This window comes from Mesoplodon densirostris, chromosome 13, assembly GCF_025265405.1.
Source record: "Mesoplodon densirostris isolate mMesDen1 chromosome 13, mMesDen1 primary haplotype, whole genome shotgun sequence".
NCBI lineage: Eukaryota > Metazoa > Chordata > Mammalia > Artiodactyla > Ziphiidae > Mesoplodon > Mesoplodon densirostris.
In genome coordinates this window covers 28,805,624-28,822,402 of record NC_082673.1, presented here as the reverse complement: position 1 = coordinate 28,822,402, position 16,779 = coordinate 28,805,624, and the positions used below count along the sequence as shown (strand labels likewise).

General features: G+C 41.1%; 1 pseudogene; it reads left to right on the top strand.

The window, feature by feature from the left end:
- The first annotated feature begins 257 nt into the window (after nucleotides 1-257).
- LOC132500601 (D-dopachrome decarboxylase-like) lies at nucleotides 258-7,680 on the top strand (annotated as a pseudogene).
- The last annotated feature ends 9,099 nt before the right edge of the window (nucleotides 7,681-16,779 follow it).

Here is a 16,779-nt window from a genome sequence, read left to right as displayed (position 1 = left end):
TGTGCTAAGAAGCTGCTGCAATGGCTTCTCTCCTTCCTCCTGTTACTACAAACTGTAATCCTAATTCTTTAACTACACTGAGTTCCTGAAAGCCAGGAAGAGTATCTTATCATCTTTCTGTCTCTCAAGTGCCTAGTAGCATGCCTTGAGGGCAAGCAGAGACTCAAATAGCTGTTTGCTGGATAAAATTGCTCTTACAGAGTCTTTAGTTCCACGTTTCTCTAGGAAACACTATATTTGGTAATTGTATCCGAAGAATGAAGGTATTGCGGTTTTGTAGCATGCTATACAAATATATGTATATGTGTATGTATGCTTATCTATATAGAATATATAGGACTTATTACAAATTTCTGTCAATTTTAAGAACTCCCAATAGTCATTAGCTTTGTAGCCATTCCGAGCCAAACAGTCCCTCGGAGTGTCTTTAGAGGCAGTGTTGTGTAGGATACACCTTGGAATGGGCCCAGGATGCCATCTTCAGTGACAAAGTCAAAGGCCAAGTCAAAGTCCTTTCCTAAAGCTATCAGCACTTCAAACAAACAAACAAACAAACAAACTTTAAACCTTTTTATTATGGGACATTTCAAACATATATAAATGGAAACAATACTTTATAATTAACACCCATGTATCCATCACCCTGCTTCAATAATTATTCACTCATGGCCAGTTTTAGTGCAGCTTTACCAGGGATCACAAAGGTTTTTCCCCATAGGGCCAAATAGTAAATATTTTAGCCTTTGTGGGCCATACGGTCTCTGTTGCAACTACTCAACTCTGCCTTTGTAGCAAGAAAGCAGTCATAGATCACATAAACAAATGAGCCTGACTGTGTTCCAATAAAATTTTATTTACCAAAAGCATTGGAATTCCCTGGTAGTCCAGTGGTTAAGAATCCGCCTTCCAATGCAGGGGACATGGGTTCGATCCCTGGTTGGGGAATTAAGGTCCCACATGCTGCGGGACAACTAAGACCACACACTCTGGAGCCCTTCCGGCACAAATAGAGAGAAGCCCATGCGCCGCAACTAAGACCCGATCAGCCAAATAAATACATAAATATTTAAACAAACAAAGAAACAAAGAAAAAAAAGAGGTGGTGGGCCAGATTTGGTCTGGGCCATCGTATTTGGCCCTGCTCTATAACATTGCCCACTTCCTCCCTACCCTTAATTATTTTCAAGTAAATCCAAGATATCATTTTTTATCTATAAATATTTCAGTTATCTCTAAAAGATAAAAATCCTTTAACAATGATATATTGTTATATATACTGTGTTATATAATATAATCATGACTCCATTGTACTTGAAGTTATTCCTTAATATTAAGTATCCAGTTAATGTTCAAATTTTCTCAGCATAATTTTTTTTACACTTGGCTTGTTGGAATGAGGAGACATTATAATTGGGTTACATGCCTCTTAACTTTCTTTTAGGTACATCTTCCCTCCCATTAACCCTGCTTTTTGTTTAAGACACTTGGTCTCAGGTTCTGGAGAGTTTTTCGCAGTTTGGAATTTGCTGATTATATCCTGAGGTGTCATTGAACTTGTTGGTCTATCTCCTGTTATTTCTATCAGTTGGTAGTTAAATCTGGCCACTAGATCCTTTTCATGTTAGATTTTTTGCAAGAACACTTCACAGCAGTATTGAATGCTTCCATCAGGATGCATGTAATGTATCTCTTTCTTTTTTTTTAATGTCAGATGCCATTTATGATTACCACTTAGGTCCACTGTTTCATTTAGTCACAAAATGATTATATTTTAGTTTATCATTCCTTCTTCATTTATTAGCTGGAGAACTATATAAAAAGAGACTTTTCAACAACTGTTGGTTACCCTAGTTTACATTTCATATAAGAAAGCAGGATAAATGCTTAACTCGTTCCATTTACTTACCAGTTTTCCAAATAACAAGTTAGCTCTTAGCATCCTCCAAAAGTGACCAATAAGGGTATTTTTTTTCAAAATAAAAAATATTATTATTAACATATGGATTTAAGCATAGTCATCCTGTTTTCTGATATAACTCCAGTAGTCTTTGACAAATTCCTTGCTTTCTGTAGACAGGATGTTGCATGCTCATTTTGTTCAATTTTTACCCTGACCTGGAATCGGCTATTTCTCCAAGGAGCTCTGGTTTAATAACATTGTAGTTCTTAATGAGTTTTCACAGAAAGGCAAAGTCTCCGCAGTGGAGTGGGCAGTTTAATAAGTGGTGTGATAGCCCCGCACTGCTCAATGGAAGCTAACAGTACATGCAGGTGGCTGATTTCTAAGAGCACATGTGCCCAGTAGAGACAATGCCTTTGTAGATGGGTTTGTGGTTACCTCTCCTTAACTGTTTTCTCCAGTACTTAAGTTTTCTGATTAGAACATATCAAAACAGAACAAACCTCCCATATCAGTCCAAAAAAACACATCATGCTGAAAAATTGAGTTTTAAAGCCACATGAACTTAAATTCCGTGTACTTTCTTCAAGAATTCCAACTTGATTAAAGTGGGCTACAGTGAGAAAACCCAGAAAGCATGTGACTGTATTCAGGACAAGAACACTGCAGGCAAAGCAAGACTGCTCCCTTGACATTGATTCAAAACAGCTATCACGGGCTTCCCTGGTGGCGCAGTGGTTGAGAGTCTGCCTGCCGATGAAGGGGACACGGGTTCGTGCCCCGGTCCGGGAGGATCCCACATGCTGCGGAGTGGCTGGGCCCGTGAGCCACGGCCGCAGAACCTGCGCGTCCGAAGCCTGTGCTCCACAGTGGGAGAGGCCACAACAGTGAGAGGTCCGAGTACCACAAAAAAAAACAAAACAAAATAAACAACAGCTATCACATTGCTCAGCCAGAGTGTACTCCTGGTTAACTACTTTCTTATAAGCCAGAGTGTTTGCCAACTGTCATCAGTATCACTGACTTTCTGGGCCACTTCAGCATGAAGGATCTCTCATTTGAGGTTAAAAGTGGGAACATTTATGCTTTGTTGGTTTTGGATAATTTAAAGTTTTAAGGATGTTTTAATATTTTCTTCTTGCTAAAGAGAACACTAAAAGTACTTCACATGTTGGCTGGTGATGAAATCTGTTTTGTCAGTGATTTGTAATGTGCTGTTTGCCTTAATGATTCAGCTTTTATACATTATCAAAATTATATTTTTGCTTTTATATGTTAATTAAGCCTGGACCTGATACAGTATGTGTCTTCCTTCATAATAGCTTATTGTTCTTCAGTGACCCTATTTAATTTCTTACCACAAAATCTGTTATAAGGCAAAAATTTTAATCTGATTAGAAAAATACAAAAACCAATCATCACTCATAATACTTAGATAAAATATTTATGTAAGTATAACTCTAAAACAAAGGTAAAAATTTCAAAATCCTGGGCTTCCCTGGTAGCGCAGTGGTTGAGAATCTGTCCACTAATGCAGGGGACATGGGTTCAAGCCCTGGTCTGGGAGGATCCCACATGTCACGGAGCAACTAGGCCCGTGAACCACAACTACTGAGCCTGCGCGTCTGGAGCCTGTGCTCCGCAACAAGAGAGGCCACGATAGTGAGAGGCCCGCGCACCGCGATGAAGAGTGGCCCCCACTTACCACCACTAGAGAAAGCCCTCGCACAGAAACGAAGACACAACACAGCCAAAAAAAAATAATAATAATAATAATTAATTAATAAACTCCTAACCCCAACATCTAAAAAAAAGTTCAAAATCCTGTTTATTTAAAAAGATTAAGGGCATTAATTTACTTTAATCCAAATTCTGTATTCTGGCTTGCAGAGAAACGAATATCTACCTGAGAAAGATGATTATTTTCCCTTATATTTTGTTTAGTCTTTATCGTTTTCTGTTCTGCTTACCAGGGAAATGCATACTTTTTGCAAAAATTTTAACTGTTACAGGAATATATGAGATGAAAGTCCCTCTAAAACCACTCTGAGGAGATAACCACTGACAATAGTTTGGGGAACATTGAAAGAATGTTATTTAAACTCCAAGATACTTGCTGCTCATGGTGCCAGGATTAATTTTTCAAAGGGTCATTTTGGTTTTGAACCACAAGGGGTCATCATAACATTACAGCAAGCCCCTTTTCACTTAATTGACCTGTCCAAGAACAATTCAACAGAGTAAATCTGAAGGCTTTATTCAACAATTCATGAACCAGGAAGCATCCCATCTGGTAACTACAAGATCTCTCCCAGGAGTGGTACAGGCAGAAGGATTTTATAGAAAGAAAGGTGGGGAGAGGAAGGCATTAGTAAAAGAAAATAAAGGATTATTTTGGGCCAGGACAACTTATTTTTGGAGGGAAGAGACCCAGAGGGTTTTATCATGCAGACGTCTTCTTCCTTTGGGATGGGGGGTGGCGGTGGGGTGGGGAGAAGGCCAACATGCTGACTAGAAAATTCCAACTGCGTGATTAAGATTCCATTTCTGAGGCAGGTTGAAACTGCAGTTAGGCTAGCTATGAAATCTAGGTGGTATCATGGGCTTTAGCAAAAGTGGTGCCATTTGGGGCCTGTGCTTTTCCTCTTTAATATACATTACCTATAAATTTTTCATTTAAAAAAGTCGCACTGCAGCTTCCACAAGTGACTTCCTGTTGTCTATGTTAGATGTTTTGGGACATCTCATTAAGTGTCAAGGTGTTCTCCTACTTCCTCTCTCTTGATGGCTCACCAAACCATCACTGGTCTTCACCATAATGCAAGCCCTTCTTTTCTTCCTCTTAAATAGCAATCTTTTAAAATGTTTTCATCTGTTATTTCACAGTCTGGTTCCATTTACCCTACATGTTCACTGCAACTTATCTTGTTTTAAGGGTCTGTAAACAAAAAGAACAGAGAGACTGTTGTTTATCATCCAGTTACACAAAAGGATAAGTTGCAATCCACTGCAGTCACCCACGGACTGTATGCCCTGACTTTGCAGTCACCCACCGACTGTATGCCCTGACTTTGCAGTCACCCACCGACTGTACGCCCTGAATTCAGGATGGCAAAAACAGGATGAAGCATTCTGTGTTTAGGATTACCGTCCCTAGATGGTTAAGGTGCATATCTAAGGAAGAATTTCAGTGACCCCAGATTCTTGCACCTTCCCATACATAGAAAAGCGCTAAACTCGTTGACGTGAGCTATCTGCTTTTGTGATTTGCGATAATTTCTTACCAACATGTACGCATGACTACATGTATTCCCCAGCCCCAAATTCATGTTTATACTGGCTCTTCCCCTACCTCTTCAGAGCAGCACCTCAGAGCTATCTGAGAGGCTGTCTCCAGGCTATAGTCCTCAATAAGGTTCCCAAATAAAATAAAACGGAGCTTTCTCCCCTGCTTCCCGCTTGACTCGGCAGTTCGTTCAACTGCACACGAACTTGCCCGCCGGCCGCGTGCCCGCGGGCCCGGAGAAGCGGCTGTGCGCGGCCACTGCCGCCACCCTGGGCAAGCCTGAGGACGTGAGCATGGGCCGGGGAGCACGGGGTGGGAGGAGGTTGGCTGACCGGGGTCGGGCTCTGTCCCCGCCCCGGCTCCCCCACAGTGAGCCCGACCCTTCCGCGCCCGCCCGCCCCGCCGCCCGCCGAGTCTGACCTCCAGCTCTCTGTGACCCCGCGGCCCGGTCCCCCACATCCGCTCCGTGTCGCCTTGCCCAGTCAGGACCCCGACGTGACCTCCAGTAACCCCGGCCGGTGCCCCCAGCTCTAATCCCTTGGAGTCCGCGCATCTCCACCCCGCGCTCCCGCACTTCGCGCGCCCCGGTCCTCAGCGCGATCCCGGCCTACGCCGGCTTCAGGTTAAGCTTTCGTGTCCCCGCAGCGCGTGAACGTGACGGTGCGGTCCGGCCTGGCCATAGCGGTGAACGACTTGGCGGATCCCGGCGCGCAGCTGCTGGTCTCCTCCATCGGTGTGATGAGCACCCCACCTCCTCGAGTTCCTCACCAAGGAGCTGGAGCTGGCCCAGGACTGGTGCGTAGGGGCAGGGAGAGGACCCTCTTGGGACTGCTGTGCGGCCGGGAGCAAGGATCCCACCTCAGGCCCCTCCTAAGTTTGGGGAAAAAATAAATATCTCACCCTGTGCAAGAAGGATCTGGTGCCCCAGGGCCCACTGACCCCTTGCCCCCACCCCCACCCCCCTTGGTGGAGCCACCTTGAGAGTGGTGGTGGAATTGAATGAATTCCTGGCTCTGCAGTGGTTCCTGTGACACCTGGGTAAGGTGTGGCCTCTTGGACCTCAGTGTTTCCATCTGTGAAGTGGGAAGGCTGTCCTTTAACCACTCCCTGGGGGCACTGCATGGGATGGCACTATACCGTACCTGCCCTGGCACCTGGCAGGGTGGGATGTTGTTACCCTGACAAAACCAAAGCCACTTATCATCTGCCTTCAGACTTCTCCACATCTTAGGAAAACAGGAGTAATTTTCTAGAACTTCTCCAAGCAGGTTAGGAGGAATTCTGGGTATGTTCTGAGGTTGGGACCTTTGGGTCCCACGTAAGGTTCCCAGGAGGGCCACGGAGTAGTGGAAAGAGCATTGGACTGAATGTCTGGAGACTTGGGTTCTGGATCCCGAGCAGCTGGGGAATCCAGACAAACCTGGAAATGAACCATCTCTGGTTTGTAGCCTTCTCTTCTGTGAATAGAGAGGCATGGATTAAATGATTCCCAAGAAGCCCCTACAGCTCCCAAACCTGGGGTTCTGTGGCAAGGTTAAAATTTCTTCCCGGGTGAAAAATATTCCTGAGCCAAGTCCATGCCTACGAAGTACTAAGTGCATGAGAAGCTTGAAAGAACCTTCCAGAATGGAGCCTTTGTTGGCCCAGGAAGGCTGGTAAAGAATGGTCACTTCTGGGGTGTGCTCAGACCTGGTCCTCAAGCTAGGGAGCAATAATAATTCTAACAATGATAAGTAATGCGTAATTTACCATGTGCCAGATACTCGATAGGTAACTCATATGCATGATTCCATTTGATCCTTAGAAGTTTTGTCCGCGTGTCCACACCCCTCATGCGGACATGCCATCCCCATGAGGTAAATACCTCCATTATGCCTATTTACAGATGGGAAAACTGAGGTTGTCACATATACCTCCTTGGCCCCAGGCTATCCCAAGTAACCAGTTTCTTCACAAAGAACTTCCTGTCACTTCTGTGAGAGAGGCATACTCACTCCACAGACATTACGGGGGTTGGTGGGGGGGAGTGGGAGTCACCCTGTGCTTGGCCTTCTTAAGCCAGGCTTTGCGAAAACAGGCGGCTGGAGCACTGCACATGTCCCCAGGGGGCCTGCAGTTTGGAAGAGGGAGGGTTCCCCTGTGAACCCACAGACAGCATACAGTGACCACAGAGGCTGCCGTGTTGAGAGTCTGTCCTGGGAGGGCAATGATGATGTGCAGTCACCATCCCATCCCTGACATGCCCACTGCCCTGTTGGGGGTTGTGGGGAGAGCATTAATGGGGTGAGACAGGCTTGCAAAATGCCTGCGGGCTAAGGCACGCTGGCCTGGGAGCCCATGGTGGGAGTGCCTGTCTCGGGGTCTTGGAATGTGAGGCATTAGCCCAGGAGCTGATGACATCTTTTTCTCTGTCCCCTGAAGGATCATTATCTGCTTTCTTCCCCTGGATCCCAGGCAGACTGGCAAGAATGGGACAGTCGTGACTTTTTTGTGATTGGCATGGAGGGTGTCCAAGGCATCTGTGAGCTGGCAGCCCCTTCCAGAGAAGCCTCCTGGCAGAGTGGGGGCCTGGTGGGTACCAGCTTCTGGCACCCCCACGTGCAGACATGCCTGTGACCTCTCAGTCCTCTTCCCCATCCTCATGACAAATAAACGAAGAGAGCTTTGTCTCTCAAACATGAAAAAAATAAAAAATAAAATAAAACTGAAACACTGCTCTTAAGCTGTGTGTGTGTGTGTTTTCTTTTCAGTTGAGAGTTTCATAAGAGATGTTTTGTGGGGGTAAAGAAAAGCTCTGTGAAAAAAACAGGTTAGATAGTACATTCCACCCTGGACAAAGTGCATGTTAACATACTGAAGTCTCTGAGCAGTCCTTCGGTGATTAGAGCCACTTAACTTTAAAACAGCATTTTCCATACAATTGATTGGACAATGACTCCCTTCGTTTGGGCAATTAATGTCTTTAACAACCTGAAGAAGTAGTATGCTTTGGAATAGTATTTGAGAAATTCTGATTTATAACATTAATTTTAAAAAGTTATAAAACTCGTATATCATACGAGTATAAATATAAATATTCATGTGTCACTTGAAGAAATTATATATTTTTGAATTCACGTGTATTTTAAAATGTAATAACCTTACAATGTTTTCTTCTGCCCTCCAAATGTTTCTCATTTTTATTTTTTTCTGTTTTTCTATTTATTTATTTATTCATTTTCGGCTGCATTGGGTCTTCATTGCTGCACGCAGGCTTTTTCTAGTTGCGGCAAGTGGGGGCTACTCTTCATTGCTGTGTGCGGGCTACTCATTGCGGTGGCTTCTCTTGGAGCACGGGCTTTAGGCATGCAGGCTTCGGTGGTTGTGGCACCCGGGCTCAGTAGTTGTGGCTCATGGGCTCTAGAGCACAGGCTCAGTAGTTGTGGTGCACGGGCTTAGTTACTCAGCGGCATGTGGGATCTTCCCGGACCTGGGCTCGAACCCGCGTCCCCTACATTGGCAGGCGGATTCTTAACCACTGCACCACCAGAGAAGCCCTATTTTTTCTATCTTGATGGCAGAGATACCAGGACCTGTCTTGCTACAGCAGTAAGCTTGTATGGTAATTACATGAACTAATGATGGAAAATTCACCAGTGGGAATAACAAATGGCATTGTTATGCTGAGAACACTGTTTCTATTAGAAAATATGAACTAAGAAAAATGAATTATTAGGTAGAAAGGTGATTTTACATTATTATACATTATATTTACATTATTAAAGATGTCACAGAAGAAAGATTTGTAATCAGAGAGAGTTTTATACAAACAAACCTTATAATCTTAGAATAGGAAGGGATATTATCAGAGATAATTTGATAGAATCTCATACTAACTGAAGAAATAAGGAGGAATTCATGGCTTTTTGTGTCTAATCATTAAAGAATCTGAAAAAGAAATTTATTGATTTAAGAGTTCTCCAAATGCTACATATGATAGAATTGTAAAACATATTGAAAATTATAGCGAATTTAGGAACATCAAAAACAGCCTTCTTGGGGCTTCCCTGGTGGCGCACTGGTTGGGATTCCGCCTGCCGATGCAGGGGACATGGGTTCGTGCCCCGGTCTGGGAGGATCCTGCATGCCACAGAGCAGCTGGACCCATGAGCCATGGCCACTGGGCCTGTGCGTCCGGAGCCTGTGCTCCGCAGCGGGAGAGGCCACGCCAATGAGAGGCCTGCGTACCGCAAAAAACAAAAACAAAAACAAAAACAAAACAGCCTTCTTACCTCAAAGAAAGGGAGACCCAACTTCAAAAAGTTAAATAATTTTTTTTTAAACAGACGTTACAAATCAGTAATTGCAGATCTGGAGATAAAACAAAGATATTCTGACTCTAGGTTTATGATTAATTCTACTATTTAAAAAGTGATTTATAAACTATTCATAGTTTTATACAAATATGAGGTTATTACTGGAGTGACCTTACAGCTGTATTCTGAAATGGGATTATTTTTTAGGGGGGAAATACATGTACTTCTCCATTTCAACCACTAGATGGCAGGCGACTGAATAAAACAATATGGGATTTCATAGGTCTAGAGTGGTAAATAGGGTCAATGAGAAGAATGGCAAATTGCAAAGTGACAAAAGACAGGAAGTTATAAAGATTTGGATGAGTTGGGATTTACTTGAGGAGAATGAGGCCTTAACTTTCCCCTACTTCTAACGCAGTGAGAGCCAGGTCTAATGACTCCTGAACCCTGAGATATAATTTGCTTTGGTGATCTCAAATCAGTGTGGTGTGCAGAAAATGAGAAACTGTTCAATCAAAAGTACAGAGGCTGATTACACAGTGCATTTCAACATCACAATGTATCCAATGTAGGAGTTCTTTCTGAGTTCAATGCAAAAGGCAGAAACAATAAAGGAAAAAATTAAAAGACTTCTCTCAAATATTTAAAATATCTATGTGTTGAAGGGGATGGTGGTGGCACATCCCATGTCCACCACACAGTGGGACTGAATATTCAATAACAAAAGAATATTTAATTAAATTGTGGAATATCTACACGATGAAATGCTGGTTAGCCACTGAAAATCATCTTTTAGATAAGTTTTTTTGACACGGGAAATAAGGATACTGATAGGTGGAAAAAAATTACATTGAATTATATATACGATGATATTTTCAGGAAATAACAATATACAAATATGAAAAATATAGATATTTATATACATCCATAAATTAAAGTTATTATTAACAGTCAGCTTTCTTTTTGTGTTTTCAAAAATGTTGCGCTAATCATGTATTACCTCTGAAATTGGAAAACAACAAAACCAAACATTAACAGAAGGGTTGGTAAAGCAACTCCTTTGCCGTAATCAGTACCCGATGCTCTCCTGCTGTCCACTGTCCAAGCTATTCAGAGCTTGCTCAGCGCTCTCGCTCCCTCTCTCTCTCTTCCCTTCTCCTAGTGGTGGCTACCTCATATCTGTTTTCCCTGGAGGTGATTACATTTGGGGTCTATGAATTTACTGTGTAGGTGCCCAGTTTTGCCATTTATGAGTAATAGCACTGAATATAGTTATGATTCTTTGATTTAAATTTTAATGACTTTTAGATTTGAATGTCTAAAACAATATTTTCAACTTGTGGTTTACAGACCACTTTACACTGGTTTGTTAAAAATGAAACTTCTTGGTCTTTTTCCCAGGCTCAATGAATCTAAAATTTTGGGAATAGTGTTCTGGAATTTACATTTTTTAACTAGCTCCCTGAGTTTGCTTTTTTGTTTTTTTGTGTTTTTAATTAACATTTATTTATTTATTTATTTTTGTCTGTGTTGGGTCTCTGTTGCTATGCGTAGGCTTTCTCTAGTTGCGGTGGCTTCTCTCACTGCGGAGCATGGGCTCTAGGAGCACGGGCTTCAGTAGTTGTGGCTCACGGGCTCTAGAGCTCAGGCTCAGTAGTTACGGCGCGTGGGCCCAGTTGCTCCACAGCATGTGGGATCTTCCCGGACGAAGGCTCGAACCCGTGTCCCCTGCATTGTCAGGTGGATTCTTAACCATTGAACCACCAGGGAAGTCCCCTGAGTTATTTTTATGCACATTAAAGTTTGAGAACCTTTGGTAATGGCTGAGATCAAGCGTGAGAAAAATGAGAGTAAAAATATCAAACTAGTGAACGCTTTTAAAGTCTAAATATCTATCAAACTCCTCATCTGAGCTATTTTTCCAGCAGATGCTTATATATTCAATATTTTTAAAGGCACAAGCATATAGGGACAAACTAATAATTTTAATAATCTAAGCACTCCCCCACCACCCACCAAAAATTTACTACTTCATGAAAGCACCCAGTATGTATGTGGCAATTGAAGTGAATAAACCAAGAAGCAATGTCTTAAAAAATAAAATGAAACAAAACAATATTTCAGAAATAAAGCTTCACATAATGGAGAAATAAATCTAGATTTAAACATTCTCTGCTATTCCTGACGCCAAATGGCACCTGACAAATTTGGACACCAGAGGAGTTGATGATAGGGTGAAGAGATTAAGTCTTGGAAGCTTTCACAGCTGGCTTTTCAGCTTGACCACGGGCTCCTCTTGGGCTCCAGGCTGTGTCCCACATTCTGAGACTAACATTTGGAAGGAAACTGTGACCTCCAGTTTCAGTCCATAGCAGGTTTCTCCAAAATGTTGTAAAGAGAAAATTGGTCACAGACTAACAGTCAGAGAGAAAAGCATTGCCAAGGATGCAGTTGATGGTGTCCTAGGGAGAGGAAGCTATTTCCCTGGAGAGAAAGGCTTGTATGGGAACAACGGATATAAGAAAAGTATCAGGCTGTGGAAATGCCCGGAAACCACAAGTCAATCAAAAACCAAGGTTCTTTTCTCTGTTAACTTTTTTTAGAGTCTTGTTTGAATTAAACATGGCAGCAGGGAAATCCAGAGCATGTTTCGGGAAATCCAGGGCATATTTCAGTAAATTGTAAAAAATGTTGATTTATTTAGGTTAGAAATCAGTCTCTAAGCAACGGTTTTTGAAATGTTTATGAAAACTGTGCAAATATTTTTGGAATAAAAGTTTTGACTTTTGTTTGTTAAAATGCTCATTTAAAAATAGTTCATCTAACTATTCAAATATGGTTTTCTTTTCATAACAATTGTCTTGATACTTGATTATCTGTGGCAGTCATGAGAATTGCACCTTGAGAACCTCCTACTAGAGGAAGCTGACTGATTGAGGGCCCAGTCAACTGTGCATTTTTGCAGAGGTAACCTCTCTGATGCCCAAGTGTGGTGGGCATACTCAGACCTATTATTGAGAGACAGGGGATGCTTCTCAGCTCACTTGGTTAAAGTTTGAAAGCTACTAAATTCAGGGGAGATTTGTTATAAAACAAGAGACAACTAATACAACCCCTTAAAACCATTTACTTATGTTAGTTTTTAGTGTACTATGTAGTTATTATACATAATATATTACAATAATGATATTTATTGGGCATTTATAATGTTCCAAGTACTGTTCTAATTGCTTTACATGAATGGAGTTATTCACAGCAACCCTATGACATTTGTGTTATTATTATTTCAAATTCATAGATAAGAAAGCTGGAGTGATGGAGAGGCTAGGTAACTTTCCTAAGGTCACAGCACCGATAAGTGGTGCTAACGGGACTTGAACTTGGAAGTCTCCTTTCAGAGTCAAGCTCTCCTGAGGTGGCAGTCAAGCTGTCATCTGGGGCTGTAGTCATCTGGAGATTCAGCTAGTGTTGGAGAATCTGTTCCCAAGTTCAGTGACATAGTTGTCAGCAAGTCTCCGTTTCTTGCTGTTTGATTTTTGGCCGGAGGCTTCCTTCCACACCATGGGAACTTATCTCATTAGTGAGATTACAAATGAGATCATACTATATAGAGTTTGGTTTTTTTACCCCACCCCAAAATATATTGTAAATGTTTTTCCATGTAACTAAATCTATTTCTAATCATCATATTTTTTAAGGTTTAGATGCAAATTGTCAACTTGAAAAGGCAGAATTATTTTAGGCAAATCAGCTAAAATATCATGGAAAAACTCCCACTTTATCTTCTTTGATTTATGCACAATATCAGGGAAACTTCACTCATCAGTTGGCTGTCAACTTCTTTGAGTCATTACTATTAAAAAAAAGCAAAATTTGTGTTTTTACTTGACAGCAGAGATCTTACCTGCAATTTATTATTATATACTAACATTTATCTTCTTTTTTGCAATTATAAGATAACTTATAAAACTTGAAATTTTACAAGAACTAAATACTCTTTTTTTCAGTGCTAAATGTAGAGCTATGCAAATTAACAGGAATGATTCACTACTATAGTGGAGACAAAGTATTTTCAGTAATTGAAAATTTCTTACTGACTTGTCTGAATTATTATGTTTTTTTTGGTGTTACGATAATGAAAAATAGTCTGCCAAGGGTAGCAGGAACGTTTCTCTCATCTCTGAATTTCACACGAAGGCATCCTACTTAGAGGTTCTTTATTATTGGTTTATGAGAAGAAAGCTCAGAGAGGAGCTTTGCACTGTTGGTTCCACACTTCACTTTGTATGTGAAATTGGCTTAAAAGAGCCCCATGCTAATTGTCATTACAAACACAAACCCTGCACCTTAGGGAAAAGGAAGTCAATAAGATGAACACCTACATCTTCAAACTGATGTTTCAGGCATGAGATCACTCTAGAGAAAATTAATCCCAGTAGGTGGGATCTAAAGAAAAGGAAAACTTGAAAAACAACAACAAAATTGCAGCTATTCCAAGAAGAACTCATTCCAAATGAAGCAAATTCTTCATTTTTATCTGTTAAATATGGCTTTTGGTTATATTTTTTCCTTCTTAATCTAAAGAAGAGAGTATAGAATTGTAGGGCTTCCCAGGGTATCACTCCTTGTGACCTGCCTAATTTCTTGCATTGCTCTCTTTCTTTCACTGAAGTGTACTAAATACTTACAATAGAATAGAATACAAAAATTCATAATATTTTTCTGTTTTCCACCAATATTATTCATGTAAGAGAGAAATGAGTTTTCCCTAAATGATAGTCTAAGTCTTTAATGAGTTTTAGATTTGGCATAATTCTGTAAATCCTTTCAGTGCAATATTCTTTAGGGACTGGATTATAATTTGTTGAGCATATCTTTCACACATCAAGTTACTTAGTTGACTCAATTTATGACATATAAGCCAGAGTGTTATTCTAGGAAGTTCCTATGGGTTCAGAATCTCTATTGCCTAGGACTCAATGTGCGCTTCTAAACTCTGCTTTTTAAAAACTGGGTATAGGAGGGAACCCAGCACTGAGTGATTGGAGCTATGCATTACATATTGTTTTGAACATTATGGCTGACTATTTAATGAGAATTTGTGACTTTGGGGTAATAAGTGGGAGCTGAGGATGAGGTAAGTTCTTTTTCTTTAGAAACCGGAGGTTCAATTTATTTAATACTCTTCAGAAAACACCACTAGAGTAAAGTTTAGCACAGAATCAGATGTTGAACACCATTTTCATTTCTTCAACTGGTGTGAGTGTTACAGGAAGCCATTTATAGGCACTAAACACAAGGACATAAAAATAAAAGTTCATTTAAAATGGGTCTTAAGTCTAAAACTTACTTGAACAATTTTATTACTTCAATTAGGATAAAATATATAATTTAAATAACTATAAATAATTAATGTGTAAATAGCATGTGGTCCCAAACAATGTTTGCGTGGTCTCCAAAACAATGAGGCAATTATGCACAATAAAGAGAAATACGCACAGGAGACCCTGAAGTAGGATGCTATTCTACACATACTGACCCTTTTGGAGGGGTTAGTTGGGCTAAAAGAACACACTGAAGATGTGTGGTTAACATTTTAACATTTTAAAGCTTGGTGAAAACCCTTAAAAGTTTTGAATGTGTAACTAAATTTTGTCTCCTGGAACGGAATTTATATTGTCAACAACACTTCCGTTTAACAGTTGGAGCTTTCTAAAAGAGAACTAATCAGTGGTTTCTATTTACTGTTTTCATTTCTAAAGAGCTTAAAAACCAGTATTAGTCAATTTTCAAGGAAAATTCAGGCTTAGTAGGAGGCTCTTGACAAAGCTCTCCCTGCTGGGTGGCCAACTGCCTAGAGGGACTGCTTCGCGGGACTGAGGCAGGCTGTCACCGCTGCCCAGGGCCAGGATTTATGGTGGACGCTTCCTATCTGCTGGGCCACATGTATCCTCAGAGCCCTGTGCTCCCTGAGCAGGAGAGCTTGCTCTATGAGCAGCACCCGAACGTTTTACTTCTCTCCATCTTCTCCCTTTTCTTCTCTTTTCCATTCTGCTTATTTTGCCTATCCTGAAAATTAGTTAAAAACTTGAGACACAAAAGCACGAATTCTTCACCTGCTTACAACCAACTTTCTCTCTTTGTTTCCCAGTACCTGGCGAATCTTGAGGGTTCTTTTTCATGAAAAGTCTATTATTTGGCACTTAAGCTCCCTTTTCAGGATGGGCTCATTTTGAGCTCTAAGCTAAACCCAAGTCGTATTTTACATTTTCCTTCAAAATACAGTTCTTCTGGGCAAATCCATGACTAATTGACTCATCACAGATGGTCTCTCTTAAGCCAAACTAAACATTAAACAAAATTAGAAAGGATATGACCATTGAAAGAGCACTAGACTGGGAGACTTGGCCCTCACTTCTGGCTCCACAACCTCTGAGGGGTACCTGATCTTGACATGCCTGGCTGGTTTTGACTGAATTTCACTCCCCATGCATCAATTATACAAAATTTATCAATGTAAATTATACGTAATCAATATATTGATATCTGACCAATACATAAAATATCATTTACTAAAACGGTATGTATAACGTATAATATATACTCATGTATAAATAATTATGAATACAAGGATGAAATACATAAAATAGATTGTATATTATATAATAATTACAATTAATAATTAATATTATACATAATTAATACTATTTTTCCCCCACAGATTTTACCCTTGTATTTGCAAAGTGTATTGGGCTGGGTTCTAGAGTTTTTCTGTCTCAGATGCATCACTCAGAGGGTGAGGCTCATGTCTCTTACAGATGTAGGAGTTAGCGGAGTGCCAGACACAGACTAGTGTGCTCAATTAATGCAGTAGGGGACAGTGATATTTTATACTTTAAATATTATAAGCTCTTAGAGCTTAAAAATATTATATTTAATGTTCATATCATCTGGAATTGAGTGTCCTCTGCCTTGGAGACATAAAAGCCCTTTAGAAGGAAGATGTCCTTTATAAACTATATAACTTTATATGTTCACATCCTCATTTCACAGATGAGAAAACTGAGCCCTTGAGAATTAAGCCCAGGCTCCTGACTTCTCGCCCACTTTGCTTTTACCACGTCAAGCTCTACTATGGATAAGTGGTCAGTGCGGATCAAGGCGGCTGGACTGTAGGCCGGGCCTTCTTCCTAACGAGGGCCCCTTGGCGGGGGGCTCAGTTCTGCCGCCTCTGCTAGCCGGGGATAAGTGGGCTCCCGCACCGGGAGCCTCGGGCCCCGCTCCCCGCCGTGGCC